The 17,033-nt window shown below is 36.2% G+C and overlaps 1 protein-coding gene and 1 pseudogene across 6 annotated transcripts in view; both read left to right on the forward strand.

The window, feature by feature from the left end:
• The first annotated feature begins 1,163 nt into the window (after positions 1-1,163).
• The window catches only part of MARCH8 (membrane associated ring-CH-type finger 8), a 118,947-nt gene continuing 103,077 nt past the window's right edge, over positions 1,164-17,033 (forward strand). For 2 of the 6 annotated variants that reach the window (XM_023527988.1, XM_011355439.2), the window contains exon 1: positions 1,164-1,425. The gene's annotated coding sequence lies outside the window, so the exon portion shown is untranslated. Of the gene's footprint in view, positions 1,426-1,595; positions 1,808-2,970; positions 3,043-17,033 lie in introns of those variants that run through there. The other 4 variants (XM_023527984.1, XM_023527983.1, XM_023527987.1 and 1 more) reach the window with 3 other exon arrangements.
• LOC111736561 lies at positions 3,208-3,323 on the forward strand (annotated as a pseudogene).

Raw genomic sequence — 17,033 nt, forward strand, 5'->3', positions numbered from 1 at the left:
CGTTTAGGCTTAAGATACACCAATGGAAGATAATTTTCCTGCCTTCATGGAACATCTACTGCCCAAAGCAGTAGAAAAAGTCAACCAGGTTGTGTCACCTGGCTTTGTAACTTATTTTCCATAGGAAAAGTTGAGCATGGAGAAAATTCATCACTGTATTTTGTATTCTTTATAATGTTGCATTCTAGGTGTGTTATAGAAATGAAGAGAAAGTTTGACTTCGTCCTATTGATCTAGAGGATATTTTGAGCCCACTGTTTTGACGCTGTCAATCTGCTCTTAGACAGCCAAGTATGCAAAGTGATCAGAATTGTATGGAGAAACTTGATTCTCTAACAGATCACTTCTGGACAACAGAAAATTCTGGAATATTTGAGGGTATCTAACTCACAATTCACTCATGAATTTACTAAGAAACAATACAAACTATTCGTCTTTTATGCAATTGATAACGAATTTTATGAGAGAAATAGGCAATGGCTGAACCTTCTGCGAAGTTTGATCTGGGAAAACCAGACTTGGTAGAAATAGTCACTAAAAACAAAGTGACAGAAAGTTTGATGTGGACAAAATCTGAATGCTGAATCAAATGTTTACTTAGATATGTTCGTATTTTCACATACAAACAGTAATTCCCATAAAAATTAAAATATAATAGAATTTAAAATAGAAGTTTCAAGTTCCATAAGCCTTCCTCACAGTTTTCATTATCGTGGTGAGGTGGCAGGCTGTGGGCATGGCTATTCATTTCAGATAAGGAAGCAAAAGGAAATAAAAGTGTTCGTTAAGGCAAAGAAAACTATTATTGCTTATTCCCTTGCACTCCTTTGTTTACCAGTTTTGGGTAAGGAAGTGTTTTCTATTTTTTTCTCTAAGTTCAATAATATACTGCTGGAACAAAATCCTTTTTTCCAAAACACATATAACATATGAAGTCAGGCCCTGGGGTCACTAAAGGACGAAGCCAGCTGGTGGGAGTCTTCCCTTTTCCCTCGTCGGAGCTGGGTAGATCCCGCAGGTTCCTGCCTCCGCACCCCGAGGGATGAGAGCGTAGAAGACCCACGCCGCTGCGGCCACCGCCTGCGCCCGCCCCTAGCGCGCCGTCGTCGCCGGGCAACGCCTCCGCCCAGGCGAGCACGTGATGCGCGCGTCACATGACGGGTCAGTCGGCGTCCTCCAACGGAGGGGTGTAAACAGGTCCTCAGCGCTTGAGCTGCGGCCCTGCTGCGTTCGCGTCTCCGGCATGCTCCAGGCGGGCCCGGGCGGTCTGGCCGCGAGCTCAGCTCCTACCTGAGGTAACTCCCTCGGCCTCGGGACGGCTGGACCTCACAACGTGCGCAGCCGCTGTCGCCCTTCGCGGACGAGGCCGGCAGAGCCCAGGGCCCGGGCAGGGGGTGTGGCTGTCGGCTGTGAGGTCCGCGACAGGTGGGTTGGGCGGGGGCGGCCGCCGATGCCTGGGTTCTCTGCCAGCCTTGGCCGGCCGGGCCGTTTAGCTGGCCGAAAGGCGGCAGCAGCCGCGAGCTGTGGTTGCTTCCGCCCCGGCGCTTGAGGCTTCCCTGTGGGGGTCGGACTGAGCTTGGGTCGCAGGATCCATCGGGCGCTGAGGGCCCTGGCGGGCTGCGAACTGGGAATCCCATTTGAAGTCCTACCCCTGACGGGTCGTGAGACCTTGTGCAAATCAGTCTTCGCCTTTGGCCTGGGTTTCCACATCTGTAAAATGAAACTGCACTAGGACCTTACACTTTCTGACGTGTGCGGTCTCGAGGGAGACCTGTGTGCCTTGGAAGCTGCCAGAGGGAAAGCATAGGTAGATATTTTTCTTTTAATTGCTAAGTTTTTGTTCGTCCTTGAATCTTTCACTTGACAATATTTGGTTTCTTGTTCACCCGGGTGAAGTTTTTAATAGAAAACTTAGAGAAAGTCATAATAGTTTGTTAGTTTTTTTTTTTTTTTTTTTTTTAGGCTTTTTAAAACAATGCAATGGAACCTTCTCAAAACCTTATCTGGAAGCCCATTTTGTAAAAAAGATGAAAATAAACCTTTATCTGCCTCACTGTCCCATACCCTCCCCATAATCCCTAAGGGCCCCCAGAGGTCACAGGTTGAGAAGTACTGGTATAGAGTTGAGGAAATGTTTTGTGTTTTTGTTAATTTGATGGAGTTTGGGAGATGAATCCTTGGCATACGTACATTTTTATTTTTCCTTTGATTTTGTTACACTGTATGTCCTATGGTTAGACAATTAGTATATTTCCCATATATACTAGGAAAAAGGCCCCCAAATTTTCAGTACTTTCTCTTTCCATCTTTTCTTGCACCCTAGTCCCAGGGGAAGTAAGTGTATGCTTCTCATCGCAAGACCCCATGCCTCATTGCTGGTTTAGTTGCTCAGGCACAACATGGGAGTGGAAAACTTTTTGCAAGACTTATTTGAGAACAACTGAATGGATTAATTAGGACATTTCTACTGAAAAATGTGAAAGTTGGAAGAGTATGTAAACTAACATTGTTAGAGTCATGCAATATTGTGAATGTATTCCAAATTTTGAATCCCTGGGGCAAGAGAATTTTGGCTTTTGAGAGGACCAGCTTTAGGAGAAATGAGGTCCTATTTCATAATAATGAATGAACATTATAAACAATATGAAGTGGTGGTGTGTAGGCAAAAAAATTATGAAGAAGTTTTTTTTTACATTAAGAGAAATGCATAGTTCCCTAATTTGTATTTGAAGACTAGAGTTGATAAGAGACTTACTGAAACTTGGAAATTTGATATTGAAAGAGAGAAACAATACCTTTTTACATCTTGTCCATTTGGTGCTTCTGTAAGGTGAGCCAGAGTTGGAGGTCGAGTGGACTATGAGTGGAACCCAAGGTGACCTAGTGAAATATGCTTTCTCTTTTCAAAGCAAACTCACCTCCTTGATTTTTGTTTTAGGTTTAGGTGAGTCACTTCCCTTCTTCGGGTCTCACTTTCTGCTACAGAGTGAGGAAATCGAGTTGATTACTGCTCCACCTTTTGGCTTCAGTTAGGGTTTTCAGGTAAAATATAGGACACCCAATTAAGTATGAATTTCAAATAAATAGTGAATAAGTTCTTAGTATAAATATTGCATAGCGGACATGGTTCCATAGTGTAGCGGTTAGCACGTCTGCTTTACACACAGAAGGTCTTGGGTTCATGCCCCAGTAGAGTCACAGCCCATGGTCTATGGCCATGCCACCCTGAACAAGCCCGATGTCTGATCTTGGAAGCTAGGCAGGGTTGGGTCTGGTTAGTACTTGGATGGGAGACCACCTAGGAAGACCAGGTGCTGTAGGCATAAATACTAATAATAAATAATAATAAAAAATATTGCATAGGGTATGCTTTACTAAGAAATTCATTATTTATCTGAAATTCAAGTTTAACTGGGTCTATTTATTTGCTAAATCTGGCAACCCCTAGCTCTAGCTTTTTTGATTCCTTTAATTAGCTCCAGGAAGAAATTATAGATGCATAAACAAAAGTGAATTTATTCTGCCAGTCAGGACCCCATATTTGTTAACAGTAGTATCTAGTTCTTCAGAAATAGCTCTGTTTTCCTTGTGGATTTGGTGTCTTTCTCTCCCTGCACCCCCTTCTCCCTCTCTTCTATCTCCCTCTTTCTCTCTCCCCTTCTCCCCCGCAACCCTGTGTAGCAGTTCCTTTTCTGCCATAATCATATAAACATTGTTTACTTTTGCATATTTTTTAACTTTATTTAAATGGCATCATGCCATGTGAATTTTTTTCTGTTACTTTTTTCACTTATAACTAGGTTATGAAGTCTAATTGATGTTATTTTCTAAGGTTACATCCATGTTTTTTTCCAAGCATAAGAATTTCCCTGCTTGTAGGGTGTGCACATCTGTGATTTTACTAAATATTGCCAAATTGCTTTTCCATTTAGTTGTGCTATTTTACTCTCCTACCAGAATGAGAGTTCCTGTTGGTGTACTGTCTACATGCTCCTTAATATTTTGTATGAACAAATCTAATAATAAAGGTCACGTACCCAGAGTATATAAAGAACTTTTACAACTCAACGATGAAAAGAAACAACTCAGTTAGAAAATAGACAAAGAATTTGAATAGACATTTCTTCAGACAAGGCACGCAAGTGGCCAATAAGCCCCTAAAAAGATGCTTGACCTCATTAGCCACCAGGGAAATGCAAATCAAAACCACAATTAAATACCATGTCTTACCCATTAGGATGGCTATAATCAAAAAGACATATAATAACAAGTGTTAGGGAGATGGTGGAGAAATTGGAATCTTCACCTGCTTTTGGTGGGAATGTAAAATGCTGTGCAACTGCTTTGAGAAACAGTCTAGCAGTTCTTCAGACAGCTAAACATGGGGATGCCAAATGACAGCAATTCCACTCCTAGGTATATTAAAGAATAATGAAAACATATATCTGCCCCAAAACTTGTACATAAATGTTCATAGTATTAGTAGTCATAATAACCAACAAATTGAAACAACTCAAATTCGTTGATGAATGGATAAAATGTGGTTTATCTGTACAATAGAATATTATTCAGCCCTAAAAATATACAGACTCATGCTATAGCTTAGAGGAACCTTGAGAATATTATGCTAAGTAATAAAAGCCAGTCACAAAAGGCCACATATTGTATGATTGCGTGTATATGAAATGTCTAGAATGCACAAGTATGTAGAGTCAGAAAGTAGATTGGTATTTGCCCAGAACTGGGGTTGTGGTGGGGGAACATGGAGGATTTGCTTGCTAATGAGTAATGGATTTCTTTTTAGAATGAGGAAATGTTCTAAAATTGGTTGTAGTGATGGCACACTCTTCTGAATTTACTAAAAAACACTGAATTGTATACCTAAAAAAGACATTTGTGGAAGGAAATAAAAAATAAACAAATAAAAGATGCCTTGTTGTGAGCACCCCTATGGAGGATCCTGTTTGTTGAGGGATCAAGACTTGCCCACAGCTACATGAATGATGTTGGAAGTAAATCCCTCCTTCCCCTGTTGTACACAGAACTGAGCCTTCAGGTGATCCTGCAGCCTGGCTAACAGCTGGATTGCAACCTCATGATAGACCATAAACCGGAGGTACCAAGCTAAACTGTATCTGGATTCTTGACCCATAGTAACTGTGATATAATAAATGTTCCTTGTTTTAGACCAGAGTTTTGGGGTAATGTACAATAAATAACTAATACATGGGTGACAACATTGCATTATGTATTGCCTTTAGTTTTGGTGTTATGAAAAACTATAATTGACTTTCCTTTAATCCATCATTTTGTTAACCACAATTTATGACTATTAGGTAGTAATAAATTTCTTGAAGTATCCTCTAAAACTTTTTTTGGGGGGCGTATGTTTAGAATAGCTTAAATTTGTTTTACTTTTTTAAAAATTGTAATCTTTGTGTGATGGATTATAAAAATCTTTATCAACCAGGACAGGCCATTTCTAGACCATATAGCAAGCAATACAAATACAGAGCATTTTTCATGTTGCCATGATCTTCTGGTAACCGTTTTATATTTAAAAGTCATGGTGGCATTAATATATCTTAGGCAGATTTATTATCTATGGCTTTAGCAATAGCACTCAAAACTAATTATTGAGGCAACACTTCAGTTCCCTGGAAGGAAGTCTTTTCTTTTTGGAACCATATGAAAGGAAGTTAAAGAAGATTTTTGTTATTTTCCTTTGAATATTTCTATATTTTAGTGGAAGATTGTATGACTACAGTGTATGAATAAGAAACTCACTGTGAGTTATGAAATTTGATTTTAAAAAGGAAGACATATTTCAAAAGTTTGTAAGGATTCTCCTTTGTTTTTCTTACCTTTATAAAAATGCACAAGGTGTATATTTATTAACATACAAAGATGTCTGAAATATTATTGTATAAAAAAATCAGACCATAGTTGTTTTCTCTTATATTTTTGTCTATAAGTTTTATAGGTTTAGGTCTTATATTTAGGTCTGTGATCTATTTTTAGGGGTTGATGGGGATGTGGTATGAAGTATGGGTCTAGGTTCATTATTTTCCTTTATGGATACAAAGTTGTTTTGGTATTTGTTGAGGATTATCCTTTTGCTATCGAATTTCTTGTCCTTTCTATATCCGTTGTCCATTGAATTACCTTGGCATTTTTTTGTTGGAAGTCAACTGATAACGTATATATAGGTCTGTTTCTGGACTCGCCTTTGTCGATTTGTATGTCTGTACTTACGTAATACCATACTGTCATTCTTAATGTAGCTTTATGTATGGTCTGAAATTGATTAGTATATAATCTTCCAACTTTGTCCTTTATTTTCAAAGATCCTTTGTATTTTCATAAATATTTGAAAATCAGCTTGTTAGTTTCAAAAAAAAAAAAGCCTTCTTGGGATTTCTATTGGGATTGACTTGAATCTCTAGATCAAATTCTGGAAAATTGCTATCTTAAAATTACCTTCCAATCCATGAACAAGGTACATATTTCTCTATTTCATTCTTTAATTTCTTGCAACATGTTTTTTCCTGTTAGTTTTGTATATAGATCCTATATATAATTTGTCAAGTTTATATCAGATTTTTGATGTTATTATGAATGTGGATTTAAAATCATTTTCCACTTGTTTATTGCTAATATGTAGAAATACAGTTGGTTTTTTATATTTCCTTTGTATATTGTGGCCTTTCTAAATTCAGTTATTACTTCTAGTAGTCTTTAGGTTAGATTTTAGGGTTTTATACATTTACGATCATTGAATAAAGACAATTTTATTCCTTCCTTTCCAATCAATATACCTTCTCTCTCTCTCTTCCGCCTATCTCCTTCTCCCCTCTTTCTTTTCCTCTTCCTCCCCCACCTTCTTCTTTCTCTCTTTTTTTCTCTCCTTTCTTTTCCTTGTTGTACTGGCTAGGACCTCAAACCAATATTGTGATAGAAGTTGTAAGCATACATTATGTTTTGTTCTCACTCTGAGGAGGTAAGTATTCAGTCTTATACCTAATATAAAAAGTACTAACTATAAAAAATTTTAAATGTTAAGTTAGATTTAATAAAAATTAAAAACTTCTGCACTTTAAAAGACACTGTTAAGAAAAAAAATATGCTGCAAATTGACAGCAATTATCGTAATGTGTATATCTGACAAAGAACCTCTGTAAATCATTAATAAGGCAGAAAACCTGAATTATAATATTGATAAAAGATTTGGACAAATACTTCACAAAACAAGATATTTGAATTTCCAGTGGGCGCATTAAGAATTCTCAACATACTTAGTCATTTAGGGAAATACAAATCAAAATTATAAACAACTCAGCCTACAAGAATGGTTAAAATTGAAAAGACTGACAATATCAAGTGTTGATAAGGATGTAGAGCAGTAAGAACTTAATATAAATTGCTAGTAGGAGTGTATAATAATACAGATACTTTGGAAAAGTTCAGCAGTTTCTTATTAAACATATCCTTACTATGACCCAGAAATTCCACCCCTAGTTATATAAATGACCTATGCCCCAGTGTTCAGAGATCAAAATTGGAAATTGCTCAGATGTCTATCAGCAAGTATACAGTGAAATATTACTCAGCCGTAAAAAGGGAAATACACAGCATGACATTAAAAAAATCATTTTGCTGAGCCGAAGAAACTAGACACAAATCCAAACATACTGTATAATTCCATTCACATTTGTATTAGAGCCAACAAAACTGATTTATGGTCAAGCAGATTAGTGATTGCTTGGGGTCAGAGGTAGGGGGAATTGACTCCAGCAGAGCAAAAAGGAACTTTTGATGGAAATGTGTGTCTGAATTTTGATTGGGTAGTGGTTATACTACATATACCTTTGTCAGAATTCTCCATTATTTTACTTACAATGTGCACTAATTTTATGTAAATTGTATTTAAATTTTATGTACAGTTGATTTAAAAAAGCTATGGTCTAATATCATTTATAGAATGAGCATGTGTGTGTGTGTGTGTGTGTGTGTGTGTGTGTGTATACATACATATATATATATATATATATTAATTTTATGTAAAAGATTTAAATGTATGTATACACATATGCCCAGGAAATGTCTAGAAGGCTGCTCAGCAAATTGTTACTGATTATATTTAAAAGATGGGATTTTAGATGGTTTAAAAAATGATTGGACTTACATATTTGAATTATTTTTTTCCATGTGCATATCTTGACAAAAGAAAAAAAAATTTTTTTGGTCATGTAGAAGTTTTATTCTAAGATGTTTTTATCTTTTACATATTTAATAAACATAATAATTATAAAATGTTTAGAATTTAAATACTCATACTGTGAGTTACCACATGTAAGGAATTGTCAATCGGAGAATGAATGTGCCTTTTAAGAAGGACTCCTAGTGGCTAATTGGGTTCAGATTTATAGACAGTCTAGTAGTCATTGCTAAATGGGCCTCTCATGCTCTCTGTGCTTCAGGGAAAAGTGCACTAAGCTGCAAGCCTCCTGCACTGTGCTCCTGCCTTTTGAGCCACCCTGTATACAGAAGTTCCTGGAATCATATTTCAGCCAATAAGACTGAGACCTTCCTTGACCAATGGGAGCTGCATAGCCATATCCTCATTTGCATCTTCACTAACCAATCAGAGTGGCTCCATTCTGATCAATCAGGATTGTGCTTTTGGACCAATCAAACTGTGAGGATTTGGAGTCCTCATTTACATGAGGATGGACCAATGGGAAACCAGGTGGGGACATCTCTGTATATAAGTTAGCTCCCCTCTGGTTTGGGGATCACACTTTTAGTTTTTATTGAAGATTGTATTTCTCCTGCTGGAGCTGCCACCCTGCAATGTAAACCAAAGGTAGTTGTTGCCGATAGCATGCCAGCAGGAGTCCCCACTTTGAGGTGTGGTGAGGTGAAGGAGACTTTTTAGTGTAAACAGCTCAATTGTGAAATAGCACAGCTGTGGAACAGGTAGGCTGTGAGGGAGCCTGGGTGAGTAGGCTCCAGTGTTAAAGCTGTGGTTTGGCTAGAGCTGTCTTGCTGACCTGGAGCTGTATCACAACTGAGCTGTTTCATATCTGAGCTGTTCCACATCTGTGCTGTTTCACAACTGAGCTGTTTACACTGAATAAAGTCTTTCTCCCCCTTCACCACACCCCAAATCTGGGGACCTTTTGGCACTGAATTGGCAACAGTGACCTATAGACAGAACAAAATCTTACATTACCCTTGATTCCTTTGGTCCTGTCTCTCATCCCCTTCCCCACAGACATAACTGCTACCCTAAAATTTGTGTTTATCCTTGTTTTTTTTTTTTTTTATAGTTTGTATCTCTAAACTATGTGTTTCGGTGTACTGTTGAACTTAATAACTAGAATCATACTATGTATATAATTTATCACTTGCTTTTTTATCCCACATAATCTGAGCCTTGCCCATATTTTTTATGTGGCTGCACTTCATTGATGTGTCATTGATGTACTGTATTACATTATATGAATATTCCACAATTGGATTTTTGTACTCTTAATGAGTGATTGTGTGTCCTTTTTTTTCTGTTATGGGCAGTGGTAATGTGAACATTTTTTGCATGTCTTCTGGTGCACATGAGCAAGACTTTCTCTGAGTAAATAATTAGGAATATATCTGCTGGGTTGTAAGTAATGCATTTCTTTAACTTTTCTAGACGTATTTGTCTTATATCGCTCTGAAACAAATTACCACGAACTTAGAGGCTTGAAACAACACAAATTTATCCTCATTGTTCGGTAGGTCAGAAGTATGGTAGGCTTGTCTAGGTTATCTGTTATGGGTCTTACAAGGCTGAAATCAAGTTATGTAAATATATTCATAACTCATATAACTCTTCCCCTATTGTGGATATTTAATGAGCTCTGATTTTTCTTATTTATAACAATGTTGCAGTGACCATTCTAGTATGTATGTCTTTGAACATTCATGGGTGTATTAGTGTAGTATAGAGTTTTAAAAGTGGAATAGGCTGGTCAAAGGGATTTAAAATTAGGTAGTGGCAATTTTTCCATTTTTTGGTTCAACCTACGCATCTTATAATGTTTAGGTACCCTTCTTTTCCCATTGTTTCCCGTATTATCTATTACCAATCTCTTTGTTTTTCTTTATTTTAAAATTAATGTTCAAATTTTTATAGAATAATACTTGGATATTGTTTAAAAGTATTGAACATAAAGACTTATGATGACAAACAGACACAACTTCTGTTTTCCAATTTATGATAGTTAACCTCCATAGTTCTAAACTTAATGCTTATACCACTATTATTGATTTCTCAACTTTATGTATTATGCATTGCCTTCCTGTTTTTAGGGTTTGGTCACCTTAAACTTATCTCTTACTTTTTCTTCATTCCAACTGTGATAACAGCCCTATTTTTATTGAAGTCAATAATCAGTATTTCGTCAGTGACCACTTAACTTTTCTTCAACTACAGAGCCAAGTAGCAGTTTGTGACTACATTTCCTCCTTATGTATTTTTTTAAAGCTAAATTATCTCATTTTTTCATTTATATAACTTTTCATTCACAAATTCTTAATTTTTACCAGATACTCTATCATATCATCTACAATATCTTATCTACCAATCTCTCTACTCTTCTAGAGGTCTTTCTTCCTAGAGCCTTCTATCATCCTGCTGTAGTGTGAACCTGAATTCTCTAGGGTTGCTGATCATTCAGTGTGTGGAAGACTTTTTCTCTGGGCCATTTAGTTTCTGCAGAGAATCATTTGTTCTTCCCTGTGTATTGGTTTTTATAGTTTAGGCTCTTGCTCCTCACAGTGTACCAGCCATATTGGTATCATCTCGGTGCTTGTTTGAAATGTAGAATTTCAGGTCACATCTCACACCTGCTGCATCAGAACAAGATGATTTGCACCCAAAATTTTGAAAGCACTGGGCTGTGGTAACAATAGCAACAACAGAATATTTATTGTCATGTAAAACTGAAGACAAATTTGGTATAACTCCTCCATCTGTAGCTATGCCATCTAGCCTCCAAAATGACAGTGGAAGAGAGAGCAGGATGGAGGATCTCAATAACTGTTTTTAACCGTTAGGCCTGGAAGTGACTGACATTACTGCCTTATGTATTGGTCAGGAACCAGTCACGTGGCCTCTAACATAATTTGCAAGAGAAGCTGGAAAATGTAGTCTTCTAGTTTGCTCAGAGATAGGAAACTGTGTAGTGGATAAGTAGCACTGATTCTGCTTCAGTTGGCCATTCTCGTCCCTAGATTGTTTCATTCTTTTTCCATGCGTAGAGCATGGCATCCCCTGATCCATCAAGTCATTTCTTTCAGTTCAAACTACAGGATCTCTAAGTGATGCCTGGCTGTCTCAAGTCCACATCAGACTTTCTTAAACTAAGAAGACACATTAGTAACACCCACCCCTTGCAAAGTATTATAATAACATGACATGACTAATAAACAATCCCATTTGGAAGGTAGAGCAGAGATACAGTAGTCACTCTTTTGTACTCTTCTGTAGCAGTTCGTAATCTTTATGAACAGAAGTTGTAAAGGAAGATTTTCCTTCCTGGAAGGGAAAGGTGTTTCTTAATTAGACTCTGATTTTGTTACTTGAGAGAAACACTCACATCCTTTTTTCTCCATGGCCCCAGGGACCATCCTCTGGGAAGTTCTTTTTCCATTATCTTATTTGACCACATCCCACATCCAAAATTGATGTTGGGAGCATGCTCTACATGGGTACTGTGAAGTTCGCCTATTTGTAGAAGGTTGGACTCCCAGAGGTGGTTTTTAGGTCTTGAACAGTAAAGCCTTTTAAGTCTGTGCTTGTGGTTTTTCTGCTATTACATTTCCCCCAAAATAGCAGATTCCTTATCCATTTGCTTCCAGTCAATGCAGAATGACAGTAGCAAAACTTATTAAGACATAGTTCTCAAATCTACTTTATTTTTCTGTTTTATTGCTTCCCAGTTTCTGTTTTGTGTCAGTGGAAGCTGTAAGGTCACACTATAATCTGATGTTCTCTGAGTTTATTTCTCTATTGTAATACCTTGCTAGAAACAGCCAGTAGTAACCAACATATACTATAAAGTTTCATTTTCTAGTTTTTTTCCCCATGGAACTTTAAGCTCATCAGGTGTGTGGTTTGCCTTTTGAGTTAGAGCTATCAGTAGATTTTCTAAATATTTTCCACTATATAAAGTGGATAATCATCTTTTCATTCTTCAACATGAAGTTCCTCATTGATCACAAAGTGATAACTAAGCAAATGCAACTTGTTTAGGATTTTGTTATGGAAGCACCCCATTTCTGGCAGCAGTTTCTGGTTGGGGAGGTGGCCAAGAGAGCCATTGTTTTATCTGTAGACTTTTTTTTCTATTTCGTTAGTAGTTTACTGCTACTCATAACCTGAGGCCTGAGCTCTTTGCGTCCTATAGGCAAATTAGCTTGTTTTGTATCTTTATCCATCATTTCAAACAACATATTGAAATCTTTTTTGTCCGCTTGGGTACCCTCTCTTGTTTGTGGCCTTGTGCTTATTATCCTTTTTCTCTTTTTTAAATTAAAATTTCCATTTTCAGATAACTGCAGATTCATATACATTTGTAAGAAATGATGCAAAGGGATGCATCATTTAACCATTTAACCTTTGTCCAGTTTACCCCAAAGTTAACATCTTGCAAAATTATGGTACAATTTCAAGACCAGGACACTGTTATGGGACAATATCAAGACCAGGACATTGTTACAGTCAAGATGCATACTATTTCTGTCACCACAAGGGTCTCTCATGTTGCCCTTTTTGGCTCTACCCACTTCTCCCCCCACCCACTGTCTTAACCCCTGGCAACCATTAATCTGTTCTTTTCTATAATTTTGTGTTTTTTTTCCAAGGACATTACATAAATGGAATCATACGTTATGTGACCTTTTTGGATTGGCGTTTTTTACTCATCATAATTCTCTGGAGATTTGTCCTGGTGGTGTCCAAATAGTTCCTTTTTATTCCTTTTTTATTGCCGAAGTATTCTGTGATATGGATGTGCCATAATTTATTTGATCATTCACCTACTGAAAGAGAATAGAGTTATTGAAACATTTGCATGCAGGTGTTTGTGTGACTACATGACTTCATTTTTCTTGGGGATAAATGTTCTGGAGTGCAATTGATGGGTTGTATGATACTCACACATTTAGTTTTCTAAGAAATTGCCAGAGTGTTTTCCAGAGTGGATATATCATTTTACATTCCTCCCAGTTATATAAAGATGATCCAGTTTCTCATTATCATTGCCCTCATTTTGGTTTTGGCATCATTTTTTATTTTAGTCATTCTAGTGCTATGTAGTGATATCTCATTTCGATTTAAAATTACATTTGCCTAATTGTTAATGAGGTTGAGCATTTTCTCATGCTATTTGCCACCTGTATATCCTCTCAGTGAAAGTCTCATTTCTTTTCTCCATTTTCTAATTGGATTTTTTTTTTATTGTTGAGTTTTGAGAGTTCTTTGTATACTCTAGATACTAGTCCTTTGTCAGATATGTGATTTCAAATATTTTCTCCTAGTCTGTAGGTTGTCCTTTCAACCTTTGCAGAGCAAAAATTTTTATATTTATGAAGTCTAATTTATAAACTTTTCCCCTTGGGTATTATACCTTTGGTGTGAAGTTTAAGAACTCTTTGCCTAGCTCTAAATCCTAAAGATTGTCTCCTGTGCTTTTTTTCCTCCCTAAAAGCTTTATAATTTTAGGTTATACATTTAAGTCAATGAATTAATGAGTTAATTTTTATGTAAGGTGTGAGACTTAGGTCAAAGTTTTTATTTTATTTTATTTTTCCTATTGTTCTGGCACCATTTGTTGAAAAGCTGTCTTTCCTCCATCGAATTGCTTTATCAAAAACCATTTGGGTATATCTGTATGAGTTTTCTTATGGGTTCTCTATTCTGTTCTGTTGATTTATATGTCCTTCCACCAATACCAAACTGTTTTGATTATAATATTATAGTAAGTCTTGAAATCAGTAGACTGATTCCTCCCATTCTATTCTTTTTCAAAAATGTTTTGGCTGTTGTAGGTCTTTTGTGTTTTTTATATGCATTTAAAAATAATCTTGTCTGTGTCTACAAACAATCTTTAAGATTTTGATAGCGATCTTGTTAAATTTGTATATTAATTAGGGAAGAATACACATCTTTATTTAGTCTTCCAATCCATAAAAACACAGTATGCACCTTAATTAATTATATTCTCTGATTTCTTTCACCAGCATTTTATACTTTTCAGAGTAAAACATCTTTGTTAGATTTATACCTACATAATTTTTTTTTCATGTTTGTAAATGGTGCTTTATTTTTAATTTCTATGTCCTTGTTTTTATTACTAGTACATAGAAGTACACCTAATTTTATGTTTATCTTGTATGCTGCAGTTCTGCTGAATTCAGCTCACCTATTCTGGGAGTATTTTGGTAGATTCTTTGGGATTTCTATATGGACAGTCATGTCAGCTCAGTAGGTACAGTTTTTTTTTTCTCTTTCTTTCCAATTTGAATGCCTTTTGTTTGTTTGTTTGTTTCTCTCTCTCTCTTTCTTTCTCTCTTTCTCTCTTTCTCTCCCTTCTTTCTTTCTTTCTTTTTTCTTTCTTTCTTTCTTTCTTTTCACCTTATTGCTCTGGCTAGAACTTCTGGTACTATGTTAAATAAGAGTTTCCTTTTCCCCAGTCTTAGGCAGGAAGCAGTTGGTCTCTCATCATTAAGTAATGTTAGGTGTAGGGTTTTTTTGGTGGGTGCCCTTTATCAAATTAAGGGAGTCCTTTTTTTCCTCCTATTTTTCCTAGAGTTGTTATGAATGGGTGTTGAATTTTGTCAAATGCTTTTTCTACATCCATAATCATGTGATTTTATTCATTAGCCTCTTAACATTGTAGATTACATTGATTGATTTTTGAAAATTGAACAAACCTTACATCCTTGGAATAAACCTCACTTGGTCATGGTTTATAATTTTTTTATATTTCCTGAATTCCAATACTTTATTAAGGATTTTTTCTTTTGTATTTAGAGAACTTTTTGTAGCTATTGCATTCCTTTAGGGTATATCTCCTGGTAATGTAGTCTCTTCATTTTCTTTGACCTCAGAATGTCTTGATTTTCCCTTCCTGTTTGAAGGATATTTTTGTTTGATATAGGGTTCTGAGCTAATGATTCTTTTATTTCAGTCCTTGAAAGATGTTGTGTCCCTTCCTTTTGGCTTCCATGGTTTCTGATGAAATATTCTTTGTCATTTAAATGTTTTTTTCCTTATAGATAAGGTGATGTTTCTGTGTCACTGCTTTGAGGATATTTTCTTTGTTTTTGGTGTTCAGAGGTTTGACAGTCACATGTCTTGGTGAGTATTTCTTTGAGTTTATCATGTTTGGAGTTTGCTCAGAATGTGTGTGTGTGTGTGTGTGTGTGTGTGTGTGTGTGTATTTTTTGCCAAATTTGGGGATTTTCAGCCATTATTTCAAGAACCTTTTCAGCCCAGCTTTCTCTGGTGATATGTATGTTAGATCTTTAGTTGTAGTCCCACAGGTCCCAGAGGCTCTCTGTGTTCATTTATCAGTCTTTTTTCTCTGTCATTCAGATTGGGTAGTTTCTATTGTTCTGTATTCTGGTTCACTGAGTCTTTTCTCTGTCCCCACCATTCTGATGTTGTGCCCATCTATTGTTTTTGTGTTTTGGTAGTTATATTTTTTCAGTTCTGAAATTTTCTTTTGTTTCTTCTGTACATCTTATATTTCTTCACTCAGACTTTTTATTTTTTCACTGAGACACACAGCTGTGGAGATGAAAGTCCCAGCTGCCTTCCCTGATACTGTCCTGACGGGAATGTTGAGATACATCATTACATCTTGGTGAGAGTAGGGTCTAATGTACTCTTCATCTTTGCTGGCATGACGGGTGGTAGCCACAGTTTTTTCTGTGGTGTTTGGCTGAAATAGGGTGTCTAAAAGATTTATTGTCTTTCTAGGCTGACCCTTTACTACTCCTTGGTTAGAAAAAGGAGACTTTTCTTGGGGCTTTTTGTTTATGCACCCCTTGGTGTTTCTGAGTTACCAATTCTTCAACTATAAGTTTGTATTATGTAAAACAAAAAAGGAAGCCCAAGGAACTCAACGCTGAATTGTTCCTTGAATCTTGAGGTCCTTAGCTGGTCTGCCTTCTTCTTTCTGCTTTTCAAAGTCTCATATTTGTTTTATATATAATTTCTAGAATTTTTAGTTGTACTTAGTGAGATAGATAGGGAAAAGTATAGTTACTCTGTCTTCCCACAAATTTAAGTTGCTTCTTTTTAAAAAATACTTTTACTGGCATTTTAATAATCTTGGTGGAAAAGGAACTAAACTTAAGTGTTCAAGTCACATCTTTATTACTTTATTATTCTTAATTGTTTTATTACATTTATGTGAATTAAGCAGATGAAATATTTTATTTGCTTATTGATTATTTTTACATGACACACAGTCTTATGTGGAAGAGCCTTTGGGAAATGATCGAGAACATGAAACTCTGCTTGGCTAAGGTTTCTCAAAAAGCTCCATGGCATAATTGAATTCTTTTAAGTTAAAATGACCTTTTATTTTATGCCAAGAGGCTACATACTATAAACTTTTAAGTTTATTTTGATTTGTTAAAAAATAATTTAAATATATTCGCAAGAAGGATAACTTTCAGATTCTATCAAAGCATTAAAAATTTAAAGAATTACTAGGAGTCTTAAGTTTGTTAATTCAGATATGACTATGTTAGGAATGTTCTAATATTTAACCTGGTGGCATAGTGGTTAAGGATATGGGCTTTAGAGCTTCAGTGCTTACTGTAGGACCTTGGGCCTGGGTTTCTTCATCCATATGGTGGGGATGATAACGATTACACTGTTTCATAGGGTGGTTGTGATCATGTGAGTTTTTTTAATTTGTTAAAACCGAAAACATTTTTTTTCTATTTTATCATAAAACTTAAAAAATTGTCAA

This window comes from Pteropus vampyrus, unplaced genomic scaffold (assembly GCF_000151845.1).
Source record: "Pteropus vampyrus isolate Shadow unplaced genomic scaffold, Pvam_2.0 Scaffold20, whole genome shotgun sequence".
NCBI lineage: Eukaryota > Metazoa > Chordata > Mammalia > Chiroptera > Pteropodidae > Pteropus > Pteropus vampyrus.